General features: G+C 45.9%; 1 non-coding gene across 1 annotated transcript; it reads left to right on the forward strand.

Annotated features, from left to right (window-relative positions):
• The first annotated feature begins 15,395 nt into the window (after window positions 1-15,395).
• Window positions 15,396-15,514, forward strand: LOC148316134 (5S ribosomal RNA). Its single transcript, XR_015840353.1, has one exon. It is a non-coding gene; the product is annotated as a 5S ribosomal RNA (ribosomal RNA).
• Window positions 15,515-26,128: the final 10,614 nt, after the last annotated feature.

Below are 26,128 nucleotides of genomic sequence, written 5' to 3' on the forward strand. Positions count from 1 at the left end.
ATTGAAACGGCTCAAGAACAAGTTCCAGCGTGCCTGGCGGGGGTTGAGTCTCTTGGCGGACTGCAGGTATGCCAGGTTTTTGTGGTCGGTCCAGACCAAAAAAGGGGTCGAGGTGCCCTCGAGCCAGTGCCGCCACTCCTGGAGAGCCCATACCACCGCGAGGAGTTCTCGATTGCCCACGTCGTAGTTTCGCTCGGCGGGGGATAGGCGCCTGGAAAAGAAGGCACACGGATGGACTACCTGGGTGCCGGGATCCCGCTGGGAGAGGACGGCCCCCGCCCCGGTGTCGGAGGCGTCCACCTCCACGATGAACTGGAGGGCGGGGTCTGGGTGCCGGAGTACGGGGGCGCTGGTGAAGGCCTTCTTCAGGTGGGTGAAGGCCTGGGCGGCCGCCGGGGTCCACTGGAATGTGGTGGCTGTGGACGTAAGCGCGGTGAGTGGACTGGCGACCTTACTGTAGTCCCGGATGAAACGGCGGTAGAAATTTGCGAATCCGAGAAAACGTTGCAGCTCCTTCCGGGTGGTGGGCTGGGGCCACTCCGCCACGGCCTGGATCTTGGCCGGGTCGGGGCGAAGCTGCCCCCTGGCGATGATGTAGCCAAGGAAGGGCACCGAAGGGACGTGGAACTCGCATTTCTCGGGCTTCACGTAGAGGCGGTTCTCCAGGAGGCGCTGGAGGACCAGTCGGACATGCCGGCGGTGATCTGCGAGAGAGCGGGAGAATATGAGGATGTCGTCGAGGTATATGAATACGAACCGGTTGAGCATGTCGCGGAAAACGTCCGTCATGAGGGTCTGGAAGACGGCGGGGGCGTTGGTAAGTCCGAAAGGCATCACCAGATACTCAAAGTGCCCCAATGGTGTGTTGAATGCCGTCTTCCACTCGTCCCCCTCCCTGATGCGGACCAGGTGGTAAGCATTTCGTAAGTCCAACTTTGAGAAAATCTGGGCCTCACATAGGGGTTCGAACGACGGGTCGATGAGGGGGAGCGAAGACTTGTTTTTGACCGTTATTTGGTTTAATGGTTTGAAGTCAATGCAGGGGCGGAGCGAGGCGTCCTTCTTTTTTACGAAAAAGAAGCCCGCGCCCAGAGGAGAAGACGAGGGACGGATGAGACCGGTCGCAAGTGACTCCCGGATGTACGTCTCCATGGCCTCCTTCTCTGGCCTGGAGATGTTGTATAGCCGGGTGTTGGGCAGGGGGGCCCCCGGGAGGAGGTCGATGGCGCAGTCGTACGGACGATGGGGCGGGAGGGTACGGGCAAGGTCCTTGTTGAAAACCTGCGCCAGGTCGTGGTAGTCCGGGGGAACGGAGGAGACGTCAGGGGGAGGGGGGGGGGGAAGCGTAGAGGAAGGGGGCGGATCCGCTGAACGCAGGCAGTGGGAGTGGCAGAACTCACTCCATCCTGTCAGCACGCACCTCCTCCAATCGATGGTGGGATTGTGGGTCTGGAGCCAGGGGAACCCTAAGACCAGGGGGACCTGGGGAGAGTGAATCAGAAAAAATCTGATGGACTCCCGGTGATTTCCAGAGACGATGAGGGTCAGGGGAGCGGTCTGTTGGGAGACCCGGGCGATGAGATGTCCGTCCAGCGCGACCACTCTTCGGGGAGACAGAATGGGTTCCATGGTGATGCCGAGCTGGCGGGCAAGGGTCAGGTCCAAGAAGCTGCCGTCGGCCCCCGAGTCGACCAGCGCGGTGACCGAGCGGGGGGTGTGTGGACCCAGCAGCCGGGCGGAGATGGACATCCGGGAAGAAGAGCCAGAAGCGGAGACCAGCAGGCTCGGCGTTGGGCTCTCCCTCAGCGACGAGCCTGCTCTTTTGGGTTACTGGGACAGTGGATCAAGAAGTGGCCGGGGAGGCCGCAATACAGGCAGAGCTGATGGGACCGACGGCGCTGGCGCTCCAGAGGGTCCAGAGTAGTTCTTCCTACCTGCATCGGTTCCTCCGCGCCGGTGGATAGCTGAACCGGCGATGGCGAGCGAACCTCGGGTCGGGGAATGGCTGCCCGGGCGGCGACTCTGGCGGGGCGTCGGAAACGATCAGCCTGCCGGTCCCGCAACCGATGGTCCACCTTGATGGCCAGGGCGATTAGTTCTTCGAGCGTCGTGGTTTCGTCTCGGATCGCCAGCTCGTCCTTGAGGGCGTCGGTCAACCCGTTGAGAAACGCCTCGCGGAGAGCCGGCTCGTTCCAACGGCTCTCGTGGGCCAGGATGCGGAATTCCACCGAGAAATCGGCCGCGGAGCGGGAACCCTGTCGGAGGGAGAGAAGCCGGCGGGACGCCTCGCGCCCCTGCACCGGGTGGTCGAAGACACGGCGTAACTCCTGGCTGAAATCCGCGTAAGTCGACATCGCAGGAGACGCCGCCTCCCACAATGCGGTTGCCCACTTGGCGGCGCGGCCGCGAAGCAAGTTGATGGTATAGGCGATCCTGGCCCGCTCGGTAGCGTAACTGTGGGGCTGGAGGTCGAAAACCAGGGAAGTGCTGAGTAAGAATTGGCTACACGAGCCCAAGTCCCCGGAGTAGGGTTCGGGAGTAGGAACGTGGGGCTCTCGACCGCCCGCATAATGCAATGCGGCGGCCGGGGGGGCCAGGGTCGCGTCCCTGGGGAGGTTGGAGGGGGGAGCGAGTGAACCCACCTGGTTAGAGAGGTGCGAGAGCTGGTGTTGGATGACCTGGAGGGAGCCCGGAACTTCCTGCAGCATTCGATCATGGCGCTCGAGCACGCTGCCCTGGTGGGCAAGCGTTTCGCCCAGGGGGTCCGTGGTCGCGGGGTCCATTAACTTGGCCGGATTATTCTGTCGCGGTTCTACGAACCGTGAGGGAAGGAAGGAGGACCCGGAAGCGACAGGTGAGTGGGAAACAGGGTTTATTGAGGGCTGGAGTGGGGATGCGAGCTGGAGAGAGTTCACCACAAGGCAGGCGTCGTCCAGGACAACGTCGAAGGAAGCCGACGGGCAAGTGCCGGGTGGCGCGGACGAGGGTGCGGTCGAGCGAGACGCGTCGGGAGGCGAAGTCGGGCTGGCGTGGTAGCGCGAAGCACGGCGGAGCGGAGAGCGCTGGCGGGGTGTTTGCCGGGCGGGATCTCGGAGGCGCTGGCGTGCGGAGCGGGACCAGACGGGTTCAGGTCGGCTAGAGGGGGGAGACGGCAGAGCAGGGGTCAAGCAAGCACGAGAGCAAGGCGAGTCAGGCGAACGGGAAACAAGACGAGACATGAGCCAGTACCACGTGAGGTGACAAGATAATCCGGCGTCGGACTCCTGGCGTGGCTGGTTCTTAAGCCGGCGCTGATTGCCGGCAACGAGCTGCAGGTGCGCCGGAGCCGACGCCCACTTTCTCCGGAGGAGAGCCTGGCTGGGTGGATCGTGAACCTGTAACAAACAGAACTGCCACGCCCTCCTCCCCGGCCCGAACCGTCACAAAATGTGCGTTTAATTGCATCGGACATGACGCAACACAGCAGCTGTCGCCACAGCTAACATTCTATTTATATTTATTGCAATCCTTCTTTTGTTCTTTCATTTTTTTTTATTTAAATGAATTTTGGAAAAAATTAATATGTTGGTCCATATTTATGACTACAGCGCCACAATTTGTTCAACAGGGATGTTCTGACACAATTGCTCCTTATAGGCAAACGCCGTCCACGGGAACGCCTGCCGACACGCTCTAATCGGCTGGCGTGTACATCGCGGCTGCCATGAGCTAGATTCAACATGACTCAGATGATCCTATCTTCTCGCGAAATTCATCCTTTTTCGTGAAAAGTTGTGGGAGACACATGCATGGATCCCCCACTCGGCCTCGTCTTCTCCTCCTGCGTACATCTTGTAATTAAAAAAATGGTGGGGAGAGTGAAAATCTGCCCTGACAAAACAAAAACGGCATCTCATAACGGAGCCGCTATGGCAAGCTGGTTTTCATGATTTATGTGCAGGGGAGTTATTAAGCATTCATTTATTTGTATTAGGTTCATTTTGTCTTCTTATTATTGATATTTGACTGATTCATTGTGGGTATGCCCTGTTCCTGCTCTGGTCTGAGTGGTGTTGACGTTTTTTTTTTGTTTTTTGCGGGCCTGCAGCGTGCGTGGCAGTTAAGCCGTAGAGGAGCACCTTCCCCGGGCACGGGCGGTGCCAATAGAATTTTTGTTTAAAATCCCCCTGGCTCTTCTTTTTGTCTTTTCTATTATGTACGTATTAAGAACTGTTTGTTAATGTTAATAAATTTGAAGTCATTAATTTGATTGTCCAGTATACAGTTGGGCTTGGTAATGGCTGGCTGAATCTCGATAAGATCCAGAAATGTATATTTTTGTGAGCGGTCTAAGGTGTTGCGTTCAGGTCGCAGTCTCCCCTGGAGGCGTGGGTTCGAATCTATGTATCGGTAATGTACCGTATGTTTTTCATATGTTCGTCAGTTTGATGCACTAGCTGCTTCTGATCCGTTTGAGGCAAGTGTTAAGGAAGACTGTGAGGGTAGGGATAGAGGTCGGGTATGCGTAACGGTCTAAGGCGTTGCGTTCAGGTCGCAGTCTCACGGGGAGAAAGTTGGAAGACGACAGAAAAAGCCAAGGCAGGAAATGGAGGTCAATAGAGGCAGCGTGGGCAGTTCGGCTGGGGGTTCAAAAGGTGAGATTGCTGTTATCATTTGTCTGACTGATGTGTTTTTTTTTCAATGTTGTTGTTTAATGTGACGTCAGTGGCATCTGAATTATTTATTTGATCATTTATTTATTTTCGACGTTTATCCTACCATGTGTTTATACAGCTATTCTTGCTTGGTACTTTCAATGGGCTCTGTCTGAGGTGGGATTGCGCGAGTGTTTGCGTAGAATTATGGAAGGCTGTTTTTACTGCAAGTCTTGCCAAATATAAATTTTTTTTATTTTATTCTGCTGATGCATGAAATTTGGATGGGAAAGGCACACAGTATATATATATATATGTGTGTGGGGGTGCGCGTGTATGTGTGTGTGTGTACATGTACTTGAGTATGTATGTTCATTTTTGTGTGTCCACATATGCTGCAGATGTCGGGCTATTTGGGACTCCAGGAAAGTAAAGTGAAGCTTTGAGAAATTCTTGCCTGCCAGATAGGGTTTTGATATGATATGATGTGATAGTTAAAACAACAGGACTGCGTCCAAGCAGGTGGGACACACATACCTGCCCAGGGAGCAGAAGCTTTAAGTTTCAAATGTCATTCTGTCCTGTTTCACACATCTCAAGTCTAATGCAGAACGCGAGTGACTTTGTTTTGTTTTTCTTTTGCTTCAATCAATGCAGACATGGACAGTTACAACAATTTGTCATTTGACGGTCCAATGGATATATAGTATATGAATTTTCATCGTATATTCATTTTGATTGCGCCAGCAGACAATGAATTTTCAGCACTAAAAAAAGGGCAAGGAATCTTAGAAAAACCCCATCTGGGGAAAAATCTGAAACCTTCAGAGCGGACCACATATGGGTGGATTCCCCATTCCTGGCTAAAATACCGAAGTGAGTTAGACTTAGCCATTAGCTATTGCACCAAAGCATAGCTATTTTGTTTGCTGCCTATTTTTCAGAAATGACATTTGACATTGTAGTTTCGCCGAGCGGCACGACGGGGCGCTGGAGCGGTTAGACGGCCGGCGTGCGCCGAAGAAGAGCGTGGGCGAAGCGCAAACAGACAGAGGTGTGGTCTGTCCTCTGTTGTCATCTTCTTAATTTTACAGTTGGGGTGCATGTGGTCATCATTAACCAGTCTTCCCAGACTGCCATCTTCTTGAGCTGCATCAACACTTAAAATAGATTAAAAAAAAACAAAAACAATTATTCAATCAATGTCAGAAATTAATCTTTGAGACAATCTTGTGTACACAAAACATAAAAATAGGAAATCCACAATTTTTAAATCTAAATCAAATCATACAAGAAATTTCTATTGGAATCAGACCCTATTAACAGCTTGTCTTTGAGACTTCATGATCTATATTTTCATTTGTACAGATTCAACGCATGAATAAAAGTAATTATACATTTTTGCTTAGAGAATGATTTTTCCCCTAACACTTATGGGATGAGCTTTGCGTCATGATCTAAATTTTCTCTACCGCGAGTCAGGGGGGTTTAAAGCCCATTTTGGGGGGTGATCGAGCACCCCTGAATTGAAAGCCCCCCCTCCCGGTGCGTCGTCCTCCACAGAAGTGCCCCTGGCGTTGCTGACGCGGCGCCTTCTGACAGTCAGCTCTATCAGTCTTCTGAATTTATATTCGGCTTCACTGTCAGGCAGCATGCACTCAAGGTCCTTGCAGAGGCACTGTGATCTTTTATTGGTATACAAGTCCGGTTGGGTTGGTGCAATGAACATGAATGTTCTAAAAAAACAAACTTTTATAACAGCTAAACCAAACGTTTCCAATGTAAATTTCCACCTTTATAGAGTGTAAAAAGGCATCCTGAAGTCTGGGAAGTCATTAATTTGATTGTCCAGTATTTCCCTTATGAGATAATGCCTCATCCGCTTCACAACAGTCGGTCACATACAACGCGGCTCACAATTTATTTATATATTTATTTATTTTAACAAGACATAAGTCTCAAGTCTAACAATTAGTGATTCTACAGATAATTGTTTAAATGCATGGTGTACTCGTTTTGTTTATAGTTAATGATACTTTCTCTCAGTCACTAATGCAATTTTAACAACAGCAGCAGGTTTTATATCCGACACCCGAGAATGTTTTCCCACGCCTCCTGGGGAGACTGCGACCTGAACGCAGCGCATATTGAGCAGAAATAAGGTTTCGCCCACAGAGGAATCGTTGAAATAAATAAATAAAGAATGGCACCCCGAGCAGCGACCACGGTTTATGATTTTGGCTACTATCGAGTCAAGCAGTCGTCAGTCTTTCGCCTTCTTCAGAGTGAGCACCTTCCCCGGGCACGGGCGGGGCCGCTTATAGGAATGGTTCTTCGCTGGTACGAGCATGTCATCAATTGGGACAGCCTCGCGCTCCGATAAGTATGATTATAAAACAAAATATTGGACAATCAAATTAATGACTGCCCAGGCTTGATCGTGTCCGGGGGAACGTGCTCTTCTTCGTCCACTCTTCTCTTCGCCCACGCCGGAAGAGTAAGGTTTCATTCAGCGAGTCAAAATATCTTTCTGCTGCCCGAGTACCCTTTTCAGCTGCATATTTCCGACGGCTGCGAGGTCCCTAATGAAATTTTGTTCAAAAAAATTCTCAGAGAACACGAGAGGTGTGCATGGAAAGATTTAGCCGCATGTTTCTGAAAAGTCTCGTTTGGGCTAAATTATAGTGTATGTGTTCATGGGGATTGAATATGAATCATAAACAGAAGACAAAACCAAGGCTCCGGTTCATAAATACGTTTGCCGGTGATTAGATCAGAATGAGGAGCGTCGGGCCCACACCCGGCCGTCGCTGTGCATATGTCTCCAGGCTGTTACATGTGCAAATATACTCATTCATGTGCGTCTTTGTAAATACACCACTATCCCTGACGACGCACACATTACTCGAAGTTGAAAAAAATCAGAGCAGTAAAAGAACAAGCACAACATGAACATTACAAATCAGCAATCACTGACCACTGCAAAAGGGAAAACCACATCATGGACCGGGAGAAGGGCAGGGTCATCCGCACAGAAGAGGAATCCAATCTAATTTTGGTGCTGCCTCATTCTGTTGGCGATGTAATGAGGGGACGGGCGTGCAGCATAACTCACTTCCAATCAGTGGGGTGCTCCCCTTTATCAGGAAATTGCTACACCACATTGAGAGATTAACTGATCTTGTACCGAATGGAAGCTCCGGAGGAGGAGGGCATGCTCGCGTCACAGTAAGCCGAAGAGGAGCACCTTCCCCGGGCACGGGCGGTGCCAAGCGGCCCCTAAGTTTAACCGAATGGAAGCTCCGGCATCACGGCAGAGAAGTCATGTTTTATGTGGCGACAAAACTGCCCTTCACAGAGGGCGACCCACAGCAGGTTAGCTACTCTACAAATCTTTTCTGGTCAAGGTACATTTAAAATATAGCACAAATGCCTTTATAATTTTTCAATATTATAAAAAAATAAAATGAAATACAATTTGCCGAGATTTCCAGGAAAGCGCTCGTCTATATTCATATTGGGCGAAATAAGCAAAGCTAATCTCGTTTAAGCTAAACCAAACGTTTCGCTGCCAGACCGACGACAATAGCTGAGCCATTTAAAAAAAGCTGCACAACTAACGTATAAAATAGAAGTGCTAACAGCTGATCTCTTGTGTAAACGACCCACGTTTTGAACAAATACGAAGCGGATGAGCTGGAGGCAGCCATGGAGTTTTATCTCTATAGTCATAAGACACATAAACATGACATATAACCATCATTTAAGTAGCGCCATTTCACACGTCCTTTTTGGGGCGGGACGAGGCATCATGTTGACTAGGAGCACCTTCCCCGGGCACAGACGGTGCCAAGCGGCCCCTAAGAGTTAGGGGCTACTTTGGCGCACCTGGCCGGGCACCCCCATACCCCCCGAAAGTCGAAGGAGAGCGCTGCTCAACCTGGGCGGCCATTTGGGCGCGGGCGGCCTGGGGAAGATCTTCCGCTGCGATTGTTCGATCGCATTTTTGACCCCCAAAACATGCACAAAAACTCACCAAACTTGGCAGTCTCATCGGGCATGGCGAAAAATTTGATATTTTTTAACGTCTAATATGAACAGAAGTCCTCAGAGCATGTGCCCACAAGCTATCACATGTTTTTTGCAGCATCTTCAACCGCTCCCCTTTTTGCTGTTGCGACCAATTAAAGTGTCCGCCAGTTCGCTAGTCTTTTATCAATGCTATAACTTGCCTTCCAAATAACTTGTATTAGCTTTTACCAGTTGGTGGCGCCGGCTGACCAAGCGGACGGTGAGTGTCTTCTTGCTGATGATGCCGTCGTCTTTTTTCACGAGCTGCAAATGTTTCTCATTGTTGTTATTACGTCAACGCGCTCCCGCCCACGTCGAGCCATCAATCCGCGACAAAAATTGTTGGCACCGTTCTGGTTGTGCTGAATCAAAAAGAAAAAAACATTTGCTTTAATGATCAACAATCTGCCAATTTTGATACAGTGTATATATTTTAATGGAATACAAAAATCTCTCTGCAGGCTCTGAACTCTTATTTTCAATTTCTGACTGGATTGATACACGTTCTGTGTGAGCAGTTCATACTTTTCTTCAGAACTGTTGAATAATAGCTGCGATGCGATGATTCCTGCCCTTGAGTTCGCTACTTTCAATGGGCTCTGTCTGAGGCGGGATTCGAACCCACGCCTCCTGGGGAGACTGCGACCTGAACGCAACGCCTTAGACCACTCAGCCAACGTCACAAAATTCGGCAGAGAGTAAGATCATTGTCTTGAGGGTCAGTGATTGCTGATTTGTAATGTTCATGTTGTGCTTGTTCTTTCGCTCCACGATCCAGTCTCGGCGGCCGGTCCGTCCCTTGAGGGGGGGGTACTGTCATGACCCGTGTCCCGCGAAAACTGAAAATCCGCGAAGTAGCGGCGCACCTTCAAAAAAATTGGTACTTTCAATGGGCTCTGTCTGAGGTGGGTTTCTGCTGAGTCATCTTTGTTGACCTTTGAACCCATCAGACGCCTCCTGATTCCACGTGGGAGTCAGCTGTTTAGTCACCAGTCAGTAAAGATTTCGTTTCAAAAATATATGAAGTCAGGGGAAGGTGCTCCTCTACGGCTTAACTGCCACGCACGCCGGCCGGCAGCTGCGCATCCTCTCTGCCCCATCAACTAACTTCCACTGAAGTGTGTCTGTGGCTGCGTTCAGCATTCTCGTTGGCGGGGCTTCCATCCAGATGTCGCCACTTGCGATGCAAATCATTTGCAGTGCCCACTTGTTGCTCCAACAGCCCTCCGGCGGCGATCTGGCTTCCGGCCTTCCTGCACCTAAATCACTTTGCTCAATAAAGTAGCAGGAATGAGGTGATGATGTAAACTACGATGGCTTTCGTCGCGAGACCCCCCCCTGATGACACTCGCTCAAAATCGCTTTAATTATTTGTAATTCCGTTTATTTATAGTTTTGTCAGCCTCTCTGTACTTCTTGACATTAAAGTTGATAGTGTATTTACGAAAATTGCATTTATCCAACCACTATTTGGGCAATAGAATTGAATTTGAAACTAAAGCAAGTTAGCTAAAACGTAGAGCAGTGACCGCTGCGAGGTCCTGGACAAAAGACTGCTGAATCGTACAACACTGGGGCTAAAATTTTTTGTTTCCGAAATACCGATACCATGACGCCACCGCATGTCATTGAACATTCATTGCACTTTGTCCTGCTGGTTATCTCAGAGTCACCGCGGCCCACGAGAAGGCGTCAGGGGTCAGCGGTGATTGTGGTCGCCCACCCGACCCGTCTTGAAACACGGACCAATTTAAGTGGCCTTATATATATATTTCACATTTTTAGAGCCCCAATACATTCTTTTAAATATAGAAGGGACTGAAATCATGTGAAAATTGAGTCTTTTTCTCAGTTTCCGACTTGGGGTGAACACATTCGGCTTATCATAGTTGCAGTTGACCATCTTGAACTCTGAAGTCTTTCAACTCGGCCAAATGGGGTCAATAATTAATAAAAAACAGCACCTCACACGTGTGGACTGACCAAAGCTAATAATGTTGATTTTGTTTATTAAAAAAAAAGTAACTGTGTTGACTAAAAAAACGAAACTTCATTAACAGCTAAACCAAACGTTTCCAATGTGCTTTGCCCATAAAGTTGGTTTTGTGTCGTCTGTCCAGATTCGAACCCAGGCCTCCTGGGGAGACTGCGACGGGTTTTGTACACAAAATGAATTAGTGCATGTTTGGACCAATGTAGTTTTATGGCTGGCTGAGTCTTGAGTGCAAGGATGACTTCAGCTGCTCATACAATTTTAACCACGCCCACCAAGCCGAAGAGGAACAACTTCCGCCCGGGCGCATACAAAACTCATAGAAGGGAGGGGATGACTAACGAAGATTGCTTACCACGGAAGGATAAGAGGAGACCAATCATCGACAATTCTCATTGTTTAAATTATTTAGGCTGTCAGATGTTTAGGGATGAGTATTGGCAAATATAATTTGTGAGCCACTAACTTGCCGACTTAGTGAGTCAAGTTTACCATGAATGAAGCAATGCATTCCAAGAAGGCAGCCAGGTCGATGTGCATACATTCACACCAATGCAATTCTATGCACATGTAAAACAGCTAATATTCCATGTCTCTGCTCTATTACCAGCAGTGCACCCACCTGTTCTCACTATATATATATATATATATATATATATATATATAATTTATACGTCGACGACTTGTGTAGCGGGGACCCAACTGAAGATTCCACCCCCCCCACTTCACTAACCAAATGAAAGGAGGCTATACTGGGAAAGCCCAAATCCCAGCCGGGCTTCTGTGGTCACTGTGTCTCGTGAAAAGTCCGGCAATATATGGCAATGAGCCCCACAAAGGTTAGAGCTACGGTAATCCATTTGTTTATGGCAGGATTTGTCCACATGGCAGACAGGTGCACCACGCGGAGGTCACTTAGCAATAAATAGTGTCATTCGCATGGAGCTGGAGCGCTCCAAGCGGAAGCTCTTTGCGTTCCCTCACAATGCAAAGATTGTGAATTTTAGAAAGTATGCATGACTCACACACGCACACACACACACAATCAGCTCTTCATTGAATATTGATGCAATCTGCCATGGAGGATGATTTTGTATTTTCAGCTCGCGCTGTACACATTTGGACGAGGAAACAACAATACTGAATGGTGAAATTGTTCTAGCATATACTTGCCTGATGGTTTGCTTGGAGCAAAGTGCAGGTGAGGAATCCTCTGTTTATTCATTTCTAGCTGGCTGGCGGGCGGTGTTGTTTATGCTTACAAACACGACCACAACTTTTCTGTCTATTGTGTGGGTCCCTATTGTTTTTGTAGAAAATATTATTACTTTTATTATTATTATTATTATTATTATTATTATTAGGGCCTGAGCAGCGACCGCTGCGAAGTCCCTATTGTTTTTGTAGAAATTATTATTATTATTATTTTTCCGATTGTTCGATCGCTACCAATGAGTTATGGCCTAATTCGCTACCGATTATTTTTATATAACTCCTTGGACTAGCACGATGCAGTTTTATTACCGTACTGACTAAACGGTCGAGGCCTGGCCTCTGCGTGCGCTTTCATCCCTCACATAAATCACCCCTTCCCAATTATTTTAATATTTTAAAATTTAAAATGGTGGTACAAAATAATTTGAAAAACAATACCTGGTCTTCTCTGGATCAGCCTTGTCCGCTAGGGAACCGACATCCGGGCAGACGGCCGTGGCAGGAACTCGGAAGCCCGCTTTCTTTCAATGGGAAAGCGCTGACGTCAGATTCGGTGGCGTCCAAAATGTCCAGCGACGAGCGCCCGTCCGGGTGTGGCTCCCGGGGATCGGCACCAAATAAATGTCAGGTTTAAAATGCCCTGACGTCTTTTTTAGACTGAACGTTACAGAGAACCAGAGAATACCAGTTAGTTTTGTCTTTTTATCCTTCGCGAAGGGAGAGGAAGGCAGATAGACACGAGCGTCTTGTTTCGCTCAAGCCTTTGCAACCTCTGGTCTTCCTTCCCCTTGCTAGATCTTTTTATTAACAACCTTGGCAGACAAAGGAGGTCTGTCTGCTGAAATTCTAGCAGGCAGGCAGGAAGCAATCAATCAATGGTCAGTTTAAAACTTCAGCCTGAGGCAGAAGACTTCAACACTAAAACAGAGCTCTAATGTGTGTGTGTGTGTGTGTGTGTGTGTGTGTGTGTACAATTATTACTGATATGGCTTTGGCATGCAAGTTGGGTAGATTCCATAAAAAAATCTGCATGGTATTCCATAGATCCGTGCAGTTCTCCAGGGTGACCATGTTCTCAGCAAGCTTGGCGCGAAAGGCTTGGAAATTAGCCGAGGGCTGCGGGAAGCCGAGCGCGAGCCGTGTCCCGGGCGGACCTCGAGAGGTTGTCTCCCATCACCCGCCGCCGCCCCTATCGTCACCTGTAGCACTGGCGTACACGACACGAGCCTTGGGCAGTTTGTTCTGAAGCTCCAACACCGCCAGCCCAGTTTTTGTGGGTTTGGATGAGCCGATGGGACACACATTTTTAGCCTTGTGACACTCATCGTACACTTAACGACCTGCTGAAAGAAGCATCAGTGAAAGAATGTGAAAACAGCGAGTGACAAAGCCTCGGACGAATCGTGCGTGTTACTGGTATCGTCAAATCTGCCTGGCAACACGTGCTGAATTCTGATTGGATAAAAACTCTCACAAAAAAATTCAAATTAGGATAGAATATGACACCAATGGGAAGAATATGATCGTGATTTCTTGATTATCTTAGGCCAGCAGAGAAGCCTTGACCGTCCGCCACTGGTGAATCTTTTATACATGACGTGAGAAATGACTCATCGAAAATTAAATATAGTGAAAGCATTTAAAAAAAAAAAAACATGTTTTGTCAAAAACCTCCTTCGGAAGTGTGAGGTCCGATGCGGCCCGCCAGTAGCACTGACATAAAATTGTTTTGTTGCCCCCCGCAGCATTTAAGTTGCCCAAGGAAAAGAAAGAAATCAAAATTGAAGAAAGTAGAGCTACCAACCATGAGCTGCAGGTTCAGTGCTGGGCGCAGTGTCTGAGCGAGCGCAAGTTCTCCTTGTTACGTCACCCCTCCTCGTCCGTGTCGAGTAGCTGTTATAAAAGTTTGGTTTTTTTAGTGCTGAAAATGCATTTTCAGCTCGCACTGTACACATTTGCTATGTGAGGCATTATCTCATAAGGGAAATACTGGACAATCAAATTAATCACACACATGCAGACGAGTACACAGTCCCAATGACCCGGTGACTTGCCGACTTCCCTTACACACCTTGTTCTAACATGCCAGAGGCTGTTCACCTTGGAGACCTGCTGCGGATATGGGTACGGCCTGGCGCGAGATTTACAACATATTTGCATGTTTACGCGGTACACCATCTTCTGATGGTTCTTCCTCATTTTGAAATCTCTTACAGTAAAAGTCTCGGGCGGTCCGCGGACATTCGAGCGCATAGCAAAGTCGTTTGATTTTGTTTTATTTGGCGACGTCATCGTCACACCGCGATAACCGAGGGTTCACTGTACTCCATAAAATTTACAAAAAGCGAGGTGAAACACTCTTCACTGTCGCTCTTGCAAAATGAAGCCCCATAAAGCATTCTGACTATTATTGCCCAGCCCTAGTGTAGGTGCTCGACTGATTCCTTCCAAAATTTTGCATTTTATACATGTGGTCTTTATTGTGGCAAATACTTCAATCCAAAAATACGTAACAAGAATCTGGAACTATAACCACAGTCACAAATGTGTCACAACAATCTACAATGTATGTGTGTTTCCGAAATACTATATGACGGGGGCGGGGCTTCAAAGTTTTCACTTAAGATTTGCTACAAATTAGTATGAACATTTTGATGCTAACATGTGCTTGGTCGATCTATTACTGTAATTTATATGAAATGTTGTGTTATTAATATAGTAACAGCTTTTTTATATATTTATACACTCAGTTCTTGGTTGTATGGTAATCATCACACACTAAGAAAAAACAATACACACTTAATCCTTTTGATCAAATTCCAGATTTTTTTGTGATTGAAAACAAACAAACCATTTTTTAAATACTTTTTAAAGAATTGCACAGACGTGGCAGAGGTCATATGAAACAAATTTTATTTTTGGGAAATATATTGGAATGTAAATAACACTGAACGACAGAAGATCACAATATGCTTGATTAAGTTGCGAAACTCTTCATGTGTGTCTTTGTATTAAGCTGCCCCCTGGTGGCACTTGTCCCTCTAAGAAGTTTTTCGGACGCCCGGTGCCTCAGAAGGGCTCTCAACATCGTCAAAGACAATAATATATATATATATATATATATATATATATATATATTTATTATATATATTGTATATTTTTTTTAAGCATTTTTGAAGGTGCGCCGCTAATTGACCATATTTTCGTCAACAAAGGACTTTGATTTGGATGGTTTTGCTCTTAAGGGTTTTATTTTGTAAAGTTTCAACTTCCTGTATTTTGTTCCGCTTCCTATTGGTTTCCTCTCAAAACTTGAAGTGGAACGGGCCAACATTTTGTGAATAGAGGACTTTATTTTGGACGTTAGTTTTATTTTACAAGGCTTTAACTTCGAGAGAGAGAGTGAGGCAAGTGTGTTAATATTGCTCAAATTGTTAGTTCTGTTGTCTAAAATGGCAACCGATCACGATCAAAATGCTGTCGCTTACGGCCATACTACCCTGAGAACGCCCGATCTCGTCCGATCTCGGAAGCTAAGCAGGGTCGGGCCTGGTTAGTACTTGGATGGGAGACCGCCTGGGAATACCAGGTGCTGTAAGCTTTTGCACCGCAATCGAGGATGACCGTCCTGTACTTCTGTTCACTGTCCTCAGATATACAGCCAACAAGAGCCAAAAAGAGTAGCATCTTGAATGAATGGAAATTCAATTTCAAATTGCCTTTATTCTGGTGTGTGTGTCTTTGGCCACCAGGGGGCAGTATAATAGACGTACTTTACGTAATGCACCAAGAAGAATTTCATCGCTAGTTGACTCAGTTAACTGCAGTAATGTCATTTTCCGATATGCATTGTTATATTGTCTGTCTATATTTGTTGCTGCGCCGTTTTTGTTCAAATATCCGTTGGTGGAAGTGTTTTGACTTGTGTTACACCGATGAAAATTTTGGGGGAAAAAAAACACACGACAGTATGTGCAGTACTTACACTTTGTAAAAGTTTATAAAACAACGTCATTCATTATTGTTGTTGACACAAATTATGACGTGCGCTCGGAATTTGGTAAAACAAGATTGGCCGAGATGAGAAACTTTCTGATGTCAAACACATCTCATCTGTCTTCCACGAACTCTTTACCTTGGCAACGTTGGGATGCTTTTAACTGCAAACGCACATGACTTCGTGGATGGCCCGTGGGCCAAAACCGACTCGGCGGGACCAGAACACTATCGTCATTCCCAACCGATCTAACCTAAAATCTCCCTTTTGTCATTTTTGCAAGAGAATCGAGTTCCACACGTTTGAGATGGCCAAAAGACGCGGGAGTCCTCGGGTTCAGGCTTAAAGGACCAGCAGTCAAAGACACTTTTATGACTTTTGAGAGGTCCGTGAACATACACATACACATTTTGCTTTGGTTAGTTGTGGAGAGAGTTGCTTCTCACCTAAAAGATACAAATAACGCAGAAAAGTAGTGACCTAAATAAAAAGTGACACATGGCGTGCAAATGTGTACAACTTCGAGAAGATATAAAGCACTGCTTAATGTGACTGCACAAACACGTTCCAGATTTCTGAGCAAAACAGTGACTGCAAAAAATGACTTCATTAGCCACGGTGTGTGCATGATGCTGCGTGAGTCACACACTTAAATCGATGGGAAAAGTGCACGGCACATTGTGTGCAAACCTTTTTATTTTTTAGCCTCATGGCGTGAGAAAAAGCAAAATACTCAAACATGAATCAGAGAAGCGCCGCCGAAATATTTAAACGCACATTTAAAAAAAATAATGTTTAAAGTATAATGTTAAACGCATTTATAAATGTGGAAATTTACATTGGCCGACTTCGGCGCGCGGAAATCTTAAGTGAAAACTTCGAAGCCCCGCCCCCGTCATATAGTATTTTTAACTCCAGTTTCATACCTCAAAGGTGTTTTAATATCAAGAATATCAATCATCGGGAGGATATATTTATGGTTTTTATGCCTCGCTTGCAGATCTCAATGGCCTCTCTGATCCAGCGCTGTTGTTTGTTCTCTTCTGTGCGGATGACCCTGCCCTTCTCCCGGTCCATGATGTGGTTTTCCCTTTTGCAGTGGTCAGTGATTGCTGATTTGTATTTGTGGATTTAAAAAATTTGAGTCACAAATATATATATAGAGCTGAAAAATACGTGAAAATCGCAGATGTATTTGTGTGAATAGTTTTGAGACAAATCTCTCCTCAGAACCTTCCCACAAAGTTACTTATGGTCCGACACCAGCGAGCTACAGGGACGCGATGTGTTAGTGTGCAAACAGAAGCCGACCAAAAAAATGTCAAAATGTTTTATTGTAAATATATTTGAGGGAGCAAAGGCATTTCTAGAACACTTGTTTTCCTATGAAAGAACAACAACAACAACAAAATCTTCATCCCAGTTGCGCAACCGGGTACCTGACTACTAGAAAAAAAAACTGCTAAAAAAAATGAATTATTGCGACTTTGAATGAATTACTGGCAACTTGTGCTCTGGTTGTTCATTTAGTTGGAACGAGTACCTCAGCGTGTCTCTAAAGTGCTTCAAAGTGGGGCTAATTTTTTCCCCACCAAATGGTACATACAAGCGAGTGCGCTAGAGTCGCGTATCGAGCGCGTCGTCTTCGGCCTCCTCGGGCAGCGAGGCGATGTTGGCGCAGGGCGGCGTAACTGACTCACCGACAAAGAATCAACATGCTTCATACCAATATCCAAAATAAACGTCAGAGTGATCGGTTTCTTGGCAGCCATCTGTGCACCACCTTGGCTCCCTGCTTGCATCAACAACATAGCTGCAAACAAGAAGTCATTCAATCGGGCTGCCGGAAACCCTCGCAGCGGATTTGGTGTGAACCTAGCATAAAATGTCGAGCTGCCACTGTGCTCCACCCATCCGCGAACTCCCCGCGGCCATCCCGTGCCAGCTCCTGGCCGAGAGCGTGCAACTACAACTCAAATAAATTTAGTTTGAACCATGACAGTGCGTGGTTTTATATTTCTTATTAATTAAATTAGGTCTGTGAGTGCCTTAGGAAAGGATAGTACATTATTAATGATTAACAGCTGTTTTCAAATAATGCTTTACAGATGCATCCGCTTGATTCTCTCGGTTCTGTTGGAACATTTCAGGTCGCAGTCTCCCCTGGAGGCGTGGGTTCGAATCCCTCCTCAAAAAAAAAAAAATGCTTTCATGCGTCCGTCATCCAGATTGTATGTTTTTTAGCAATCACTCAAGTTCAAGTGCAAAGTGCTTTGAGTGAAGGAAGAGACATTTCACGTGTCAGAGACGAATGCACTTGCGGAATAAAAAAAATAAATAAATAATCAATCACTTTTCTTTCGTTCTCAGGAGACTGCCATTTTGTATTTTATCTAGCATCCGCTTGCCATTTTGGGATTCCTGAAATCTCTGCAACCGAGATTGCAAGATGAGAAAGATGAGAGGAGGGAAACAGACAATTTTCAAATGCTCCATTTTTGATTCAAATCCAGATTTCCGTCTTTTCCCTTTTTGCAAGCCCGGCTTGCTCTCGGGCCTGACCTATCTCAACCTCTGTAACAATCGTCTCGCCTCCTGGAATGCCAGGACGTTTTGTAACTTTACAGAAAAACCTTGAAAATTAATGAATAATTTGACTGAGCTTGTGTGTGTTCGCGCGTGTGTGTGTGTGTCTGATAATTTATCATAATTATAATTATTAATTGTTCAGTATTAATATTGGTGATTAATTCTCTTGCCATTTTATGTATTACTTTACAAATCTGCTTTGCCCATGATTGTTTTCTGTCGACTATTATCCTGAATAAGTTAAGTTTTTTAAACATGGTCAACTGACACAATATTTACATATTAATTAAGTTTTGACTCATTCATTAACATATTTGTGCTCCTCTACGGCTTAACTGCCACGCACGCTGGCCGGAGCTCTGGTACGGTCCGAACCGCGCGAAACGTCGATTTCTTATAGTACAAACCAGTAATTTAATCCAAATTAATTTATTTGCCTGCATTTAATTTGAAATAATTGTCATCAATCAACAAAATAATTCACAAATTAAGTGATTATTAAAATAAATGTGAGTTGCATCCTTACTTGTGTTAAAATTTGCTTACCTTTCGACTCAGATATTTTCAGAAAGAGTAATCTATTTAGTTTTTATTACCTTTGGCTAACAGAATTCTCAGCGTCAGCTTTCGACTATCGGCAAAATTTCAGTCAATATGGACTCGGGCCCTAATAATAATTTCTACATAAACAATAGGGACCTCGCCGCGGTCGCTGCTCGGGCCCCAATAATAATTTCTACACAAAGTCCATTGTGGTGACCCGCCCCCTTTTAAGTAAATTCAAAATGGCCGACTTCCTGTAAAACCTAGCTTATTGCTCCAAGAGACTTTTTTGTAGGTCTTGGTCTTATACATACAGTGAACCCTCGCTACTTCGCGGTTCACCTTTCGCGGGTTCAGTGCTTCGCGGGTATAAAAAATATTCGGGGGCATTGTAGTTTCGCCGAGCGGCACGACGGGGCGCTGGAGCGGTTAGACGGCCGGCGTGCGCCGAAGAAGAGCGTGGGCGAAGAGGAGAGTGGACGAAGAAGAGCACGTTCCCCCGGACACGATCGGTGACGACGTTTCGCGCGGTTCGGACCGTACCAGAGCTCCGGCCGGCGTGTGTGGCAGTTAAGCCGTAGAGGAGCACCTTCCCCGGGCACGGGCGGTGCCAAGCGGCCCCTAAGTTTAACCGAATGGAAGCTCCGGAGGAGGAGGGCATGCTCGCGTCACAGTAAGCCGAAGAGGAGCACCTTCCCCGGGCACGGGCGGTTCCAAGCGGCCCCTTGAGCTGGAGGAGTTAATATTTCAAAAGAGACCAAGCGAGAGAGGCTACAGGACAACACACTGAACAATATGGACCACGAGCACGTTTGCAAAACTCGTGAGTCTGTAGGTAGTAACACAGCTGAATTAAGATAGGATCATTAAATGTAACCATATGGCCCCAAGGATTGAGGCTCAGTCGTTGATCCGTCACAAATTAAAGGGATACACAGTCAGGTCCGTAAATTGGGACATGGACACAGTTCTCCTCATTTTGGCTCAAAACACCACCAAAAGGGATGTGAAATAAAACAAATAAGGCTCCCGGCTTTAATTTAAAGACCCAAGGTGAAGTAAGTTCATAAAATGGCAAATCAAATCTTTTTGGGTCACAAGTAAAGCACATAATACATAATACAAAAAAATAAAGCATGGAAAAAAAATTGTTTTCCGAAGTTAGATTCTGCCGAGCGACAAACCCGCAAGTATGACGTCATTCGGAATATCAAACGTATCTGAGGGGATCCATGTATTTGAAGAGTTGGAGGAAGAGGAGCTTGATGGAATTATGTTCGTTGGACCATACATGTATGAGCCACATGCTCAGGAGACCAACAATATTGTGCCTGAAGGACCGTTCATGGAGTGGAGACTCGATTCATGGAGACAGGAAGAACGGTAAGATATATAGGCTGGGGTTATTCGCTTTGCGTTATTGTTTTAAATTCAATACTCTGCCGTGCTGCAAATGACGCATGTGAGATTATTCTGCTAGTACTGAGACCAAACTTTATGGTGGGTTGGCTTCCTACTGTCATTGGTAAGTTATTTAAGGTATATATACACACCTGCTGTTAAACTCTTAACTGAACACCCGCCCGCTCGTTCTCCTCGGCTCACTCTGCACACATAAATCACAGCAGTCAGTCACACACAAGATGTCACAATGCATGCAACACACCACACGCTTTTCAAAATGGATTGTAATCTCTTAAAAAATTGTAAAAAATCTTGTAAAAAATTGCGACAGGAGAATACTGGCGATTTCCCAACAAAACCATTTTCACTGTTGGGGCGTTGCTATGGCTCTAACTATGAATCTGGGATGTTTGCAGTATTCTTAAAATTAATTTATTACACAATATACGGTGGGACAAGTTTACCTCACACTTTGTATTTAAGAGTATTCATATCCAAATCAAGTGAATGGTGTAGAAATTACAAACGTTTCTACATGTGACTCTAACTTTCTAAAGGACCGAGGTGTGATTATGACTGTGGATTTGTGTGGCCGGCGATTGGCTGGCAACCAGTTCGGGGTGTACCCCGCCTGCTGCCCGAAGACAGCTTGGATAGGCTCCAGCACGCCTGCGGATGGATGGATTTAATATAATTCTGCACCAATGTGTCAAACTGCCGCTGCAATAGCTGTTGAGTAAGCAACATTCGACACATAATTTTGATGCTGTACAATGTTAATTGACATAATGTGAATGTCAATCAAAGGAAGACGACTTTAGTGAAGCGGGTCCTCACCCAGTTGGTCAATGCCGCTACTTCGCGGATTTTCAGTTTTCGCGGGTGGTCTCGGTCCCCATTAACCGCGATAACCGAGGGTTCACTGTACTCCATAAAATTTACAAAAAGCGAGGTGAAACACTCAACCAGAGCTGCTTTTTTTAACATTTCTCGAGGGCCATGGCGAGCCATTTCAAAAAAGCTGCACAACTAACGTATAAAATATTGATAAATTTGCTCGGCCTGATGTGTGTGTAAAGTTTTACGAGTTGTCGTTCATATTTAGAACCTCATAATCAGCTTTGTTTTATTGCCGAACAGTGCAATGCCACTCCCACAACTTTTCACGAAAAAGGACGAATTTCGTATTGTGACATCCTCATGGCCGAAACAGTCATCCGAGCATATATGAGGGCGACCTTGTTGAGTTGCACGGAGAAAAACATCCAAGAAAATAACTTGTATTAGCTTTTACCAGTTGGTGGCGCTACTACTACGATGAAAAATAAGTTGGTAGATGTCTTCAGGGCTGAAGTATCCTCAAATGTGTACAATTCGAGAAGATAGGATCATCTGAGTCATGTTGCCGGAGCTTTTGTTGCCACAGAGTACAATCGGACTTTTCAGCACCTTAATAGCCACGCCTTTTGCCAAAACGTCACAAAATTCGGCAGAGAGTAAGATCATTGTCTTGAGTCTTTTCTGACTAATTTTCAGTCGGATTCGTCAAAAGGGCACCGTGCAGTACGTGAAAATTAAAATAAAAACATCTCCATACTCCAACACACAACCTAAAACCACTATATATGTGGGATCTCCTGCATTCAACCATTCTTGCATGTCCCTTCTCTTCAGGACAAACAAATCCGTCATAACAGCACAAAATGAAACAATTATTGATGTTATGACCACTACGAAGAATTTGAAAGACAATATATCGGGATAATTATGGTTTTCATTTTTGTTATGTGTAGTCTGTTCATGTTGCATTATTCTTATGACAAAGATGATTATTAACTGCATGTTTGTTGCCCAAATGTACCATTACAACATGATTCAAAATAAGCACGGCATCCCATAGAACCCGGTGCAAAAGCGGAACATTCTTGGGCCTGGAGTTGAAACACCTCCTGTCTCTTTGCTACATGCAGCATTGGATGACCAAACATTTATTTTATTTTTTTTTTTCACTTTGTTTTAGAGGCTGAGGAGGAGAACTTCCTGCACCCTGCTGCAGAGCCGCTAAAAGAGGATTTCTTTAAAAGCCAGCTGTTCTTTTTTTGTTCTCGCAACAGATAACATTGTTTTGACCAGTTCAGGGTGTAGTGCGCCTTTCGCCCGTAGTCAGCTGGGATAGGCTCCAGCACCCTCCCGCGACCCAATTATGTTTTGCTTGCATACAAATATTTGTCGGCACACGCATCAGGTATGATATTAAGACAGGTAAGTCACGCCCTCATGGAACATCAGCTGATAAAGACGGGCATGACTCGGGAGGTGAAGTCCAGGGTGACGTGGTCTTTGTCCGTCACCCTGAACGGATGATCCGCAACACTTCAGAGGCATGCCCAACGTACAGTACCCAGTAACAAGCTCCACAGGCGGCGGGACGTTGATCCTGAGCGCGTTTTTTTGTCTCCCGCGGGCGCCGCCCGGTCCCCGCGCCCGGCTCCCCGCTCAGCTCCGGTTCCAATGCAAGAAACAAATAAATAAATAAATGAAGGAAAGAAAGAAAAAAGAAAACTAATGCAAGCAGGACATCGGAGAAGTGTTGTTAGGAATGAAAGTACAACATTGGTCCCCAAACATGGCGATTTGCATGAACCAACGTGACGAACAGACGAGGGGGGCGAGGAACAAAACCGAGACAAAAGGCTGAGGAAGGCAAACCCTTTTATGGCTTAAGAGTCGTCTTTTGAGCCTGACAGATGTCAGCTCTGAAGTGGAGACGCAAAGACAGCAAAGCGCCCTCAAATTTCCACCTTTATATAGTGTAGAAAGGCATCCTGAAGCCTGGGCAGTCATTAATTTGATTGTCCAATATTTCCCTTTTGAGATAATGCCTCTCATAGGGCGAAAAATTTGTTCAGTGGTGACAACCATGTTTCTTCTAGTGCTTTTTACACCATGGCTGCTGCTAGTGGTGCCCTCTGCTCCATGAGCTTGTCTAGTTGCTCAAAGCCTCCTTTCTCGCGATCATATGCTAATCTGCGGTTTGAGTTGACTGTGTCCGCCATCAAAAACTCAGTCGTACCATCTTACCGTGTCGCGTAATGAATTACTTAATTACTTTTAGGTTACTTTTTAGAACTTAGTTCATCGTAATTCCTCATATAATCATATATATATATATTTATATATTTATTATATATATTGTATTTTTTTTTAAGCATTTTTGGTCTAAGGGGCCATGAGGATGTCACAATACGAAATTCATCCTTTTTCGTGAAAAGTTGTGGGAGGGATTCGAATCCACGCCTGAGTCTTTTCTGACTAATTTTCAGTCGGATTCCTCTTTTAGGTACGCCTGCTCTGAGCGTACCCCCATCCGAAATGTCTAAATGAATTGCTGGCTTCCCAGTGTAAGCAAGCCGTAGCAATCCTGGCTGCTCTTTCCCAAAAATGACCCACGGTGAGGTTGAGTTGAATTGACCTTTGACAGAAAAAAAACATGCCGCCCGGTATTTTCAGCGCCGCTTTGCAAAAAAAAAAAAATAAATAATTTTTTTTTAAAAAAGAATTTACATTGGAAACGTTTGGTTTAGCTGTTATAAAAGTTTGGTTTTTTAGTGCTGAAAATGCATTTTCAGCTCGCACTGTACACATTTGCTATGTGAGGCATTATCTCATAAGGGACTAAAACCTTTGTGAATAAATTGACGAAAACTAGGGTAAAACTTTTTTTGCGTTTCCGTTGATTAAAACTGGACTAAAACCCTCTTAGATTCCATTCCACGTCGGCGCCTTCTGAGACTGCTGCTCTCTCGAATGGTTTAAACACAGGCTGTCAAGCTGTTTGACGTCCGTCACCTTCTGTTGTCCCTTGAGCTGCGGCTTTCGAGAGGTATTTGGAAGTTAAAGTCTCAGATCAGATTTCGAAATCTTTCACATTTGAGGATATTCAGGCCCTGAAGACGGCTGCCAACTTATTTTTGATCGCAGTGGTAGTGCCACCAACTGGTTAAAACAAATACAAATTATTTTGTGTGTGTCTTGCATGTGCGGCCTTTGCTGAATTTGCAAAACCCATGAGATTGAGAGGGAGATGGATGGACAGGCGGGGCGATCAATGGATGGCGTTGCAAGTGGCAGCGGGGGCGTAGGGATGGGCACCCTGCGCTGGGGCGCCCAGAGCGGCTCGGCCGAGGAGCTGGACGGCAAGCCGCGGAACACCACTTGACTCGTACTTCGTTTTTATGTTACATAGCTCCTCAATGGCTGCATCCAAGCCTGGCCACCAAAAATAACTGCGTGCAATTTCCTTCATCCTAACCACACCGCAGTGTCCTTTTTTTTATGTTCAAATGGTCACGGATTCGTTTGTTCCTGTCAAGTTCATGCTCTTGTTCACGTCCTCGTTAGAAACCGGAATTGGATCGGAAGTGGAATTGCCCAAATTCTCACAATGCCCAACCAAAAAGAAGACGTTTTTTTTGTACCATGAACAAAGTCTTGACTATATTTCTGTTTAATTAAATGTTATCGTGACTGAAAACAAACTGCACTGACGCATGGCTGGGCGGGTCTCATCGTGGTGGGGTGACGGTAATTTTGCTGTGGTAGTGAAGAAATGTGTTTTCCTGGACAATCAAATTAATGACTTTCCAGGCTTCAGGATGCATTTCTACACTATCGGGAGGCCGGGCTGGAGCTGCTCAGGGAGCGACCGGGTGCACACTTAGTAGTTTTATTATGAATGGAAGCATACATGGACACACACACGCGCGTACGTTCAAGTTAACGCTCACCAGTCACGAGACGCGGCAGACAACAGACACGACATAGAGGAAGACCAAACAGAGGGGGAGCTTCCGCGTAAAGTAATTAAGGCTACAACTAACACCGATTCTAATAATCGATCGATGTCGGGGGAAGAGTGCTTCTCGACGATCGTGCTATCGCCGCACCAGTTCTCATGCACGTAAACACAGAGCCACCCCGCCCGTCTCTTACCGGTGCATGAGCGCACGTCCAGCACAAACATTAACCTGGCTGTGCTGAACGTGCACTCCCTTTTAAACAAAACGTATGAAGTTTGCATGCTCTTGAAAGAAACTCACATTAGAATCCACGAACAGCCGATATCTTAAATCCAGACTGGTATTTCAGGAATTTTCAAGTTTGCTCCAGGGCACAGACTGTCTTACTTGTGAACCAGATGCCAGCATAGCGGAGCGGTCTAAGGCGTTGCGTTCAGGTCGCAGAAGCACCAAGTCACAAAGTTGAAAGAAGTTGCACAATAAACGGCGGCTTTATCAGGAAATTTGTCATTTTGCTCAGGAATGAGACGAGACGCGCATGAGTTCCTGGAATAGGTACGAGTTGTGACAGAAAGGTTGCAGGAACCGTTGCGAACCGAAAGACAAGATAGCCTAGTAAAGTAAAGCTTCTCCTTTCCCAACGGTGCAAGTTGTACACATTTGAGGATACTTCGAACACTTTGCATTATCCTGTCTTTCCAAGACATGTGTGTGCTTCTCAAACCTTTTTTATAAAAAAAAAAAATCCACTCTCATAATCAATCATTAAAATTCAGTAGAGCCCAAGAGCTCATCAAAAAACAAGGCAGAGGTTTTGCTTGCTTTTCTTGCCATTCAGCATGAAGATCTCCTTCAAGTGTCACAAATCTAGCGTGCTGTTGCA

This window comes from Idiotropiscis lumnitzeri, chromosome 22 (assembly GCF_059441095.1).
Source record: "Idiotropiscis lumnitzeri isolate Australia: NSW breed Sydney's pygmy pipehorse chromosome 22, RoL_Ilum_1.0, whole genome shotgun sequence".
In the NCBI taxonomy this organism is placed as follows: domain Eukaryota; kingdom Metazoa; phylum Chordata; class Actinopteri; order Syngnathiformes; family Syngnathidae; genus Idiotropiscis; species Idiotropiscis lumnitzeri.